This window comes from Octopus bimaculoides, chromosome 20 (assembly GCF_001194135.2).
Source record: "Octopus bimaculoides isolate UCB-OBI-ISO-001 chromosome 20, ASM119413v2, whole genome shotgun sequence".
Classification (NCBI taxonomy): domain Eukaryota; kingdom Metazoa; phylum Mollusca; class Cephalopoda; order Octopoda; family Octopodidae; genus Octopus; species Octopus bimaculoides.
Window position 1 is genome coordinate 36,811,982 of NC_069000.1, and position 2,201 is coordinate 36,814,182.

Here is a 2,201-nt window from a genome sequence, read left to right on the forward strand (position 1 = left end):
TTATGATTTTATTCAACATATTCTGCTCTCAGATTCACACACTTATTGCAGCAGTCCTTCAATTTTTTTCTAAGCCCTGTAAAGGAACTCGGAAGGTTGGGCCTCCAACCAGGCCTTTCGCGAAATTCTTAAAGCTAGGAACTTTTCAGCACCCTCTCGTACAAACATGAAGGTCAGTGTTTTCGGAAATCAGCTGTTTGTTACAAGTTGTTACAAGTTTCTCTCGACAGTAACAGTCACCGTGACTCAATCTCCTTAGGCATAAAAGGTTATGACAGCAGATAACAAAGTTGTTGGCAACGGAACAGCCTGCTCGTGAAATTAACGTGCAAGTGGCTGAGCACTCCACAGACACGTGCACCCTTAACGTAGTTCTCGAGGATATTCAGCGTGACACAGCGTGACAAGGCTGACCCTTTGAATTACAGGCACAACAGACACAGGAAGTAAGAGTGAGAGATAGTTGTGGTGGAAGAGTACAGCAGGGTTCGCCACCATCCCCTGCCGGAACCTAGTGGAGCTTTAGGTGTTTTCGCTCAATAAACACTTACAACGCCCGGTCTGGGAATCGAAACCGCGATCCTATGAGCGATAAATCAATAAGAGTAAATTTGGATCAAGAAGAATTAATTATCAATCCGTAGATAATGAACTATTTCTTTCTGATACAAAACAAAATTTTTAAATCTATTGATATTTTCAGGTTACCTGGCCGACAGAATACATATACGAAAAGATTCCTAATAATAATAATAATAATAAAAAAAAAAAAAAAATAATAATAATGATGATGATGATGATGATGATGATGATGATGATGACAACAACAACAACAACAACAACGACAACAACAACGACAACGACAACGATAACGACAACGACAACAACAATATTGATGATGATGATGAAAATAATAATTTCAAATTTTGCCACAACGGAAAGCTGTAATAACCTCTTTAGTTACATCCCTATTGGTAAAATAGAAAAACAAATATTCTGAGATGTTGACAGGACAATATAAAAAATAGCCCAGGCTATGAAGGGTACTGATCAGGGCCGGATTGAGACCCGTAGAGGCCCTAAGCATTTAGAAGATTTGGGTGCTCTCATATACCTGTAATTCAAAGTATAAACAATAATAAACCATAAAATAATTTTTTGTTTTTCGAAATGAAACAAAACTAATGGTAAAATAGAAAATAATGTTTATTTCAGTATTTCAGTATTTCCGTATACTTCCATTTTATTTGTATCTGAAAAGTTTTCTCCTACTTTTTTTAAATTGTAAAGTCTTTGATCAGATCCTCACTGTGGTACCATGAACACTTCGAAATTATATTACCGACCATACAAATCACTTCGAATATTATTTAAGAAAATTTGAAGTGATTTCTTTTGTGCCGTAAACCATTTACCGTTTCTGCGGTGCACCTCCTTCTCTTGATGCCCTAAGCGCTGGCACTGGTTGTCAGATACATTCGTTGTTTTCCTCTCTTTTCTATTTGCTACTCCAGCGCCATACGGTTGAAAAGAGGTAAAATTTATTCAAATTTCAAAAGCGATAAAACAAAAGTTGTAGAGGAAGAATAGAACTACAAAATATCGTAAAATAATCCTTTCTTATTAGTATGCAAGGGCAGTAATTTTGAGCGGTGGGGAATAATAATAATAATAGTAATAGTAGTAATAACTGAAAATTTTGCCACAAGGGTAGCAATTTTTGGATAGTGGGGGTGACTAGTCGATTACATCGATCCCACTGTTCAACTGGTACTTATTTTATCGACCCGGAAAGGATGAAGGGTAAAGTCACCTTCAGTGGAATTTGAACTCAGAACGTGGCGACGGGTGAAATACCGCTAAGCGTTTCGCCCGGCGTGCTAACGATTCTGCCAGCTCACCGCCTTCATCATCATCATCATCACAATAATAATAATAATAATAATAATAATAATAATAATAATAATAATGATGATGATGATGGCAATGGTTTCAAATTTTGGCACAGGACCAGCAAATCCCTCGATCCCTGTGCCTTATTTATACTTATTCTATCGATACCGAAACATTGAAAGGCGAAGTTTACCTCGGCTGAATTTGAAATAAAAAATACCATAAAAATAATCCTTTCTACTTTAGGCAGAAGATCTGAAATTTTGGGGAAGGATGCTGGTCGATTACAGCCACACCTGCGCCTATAT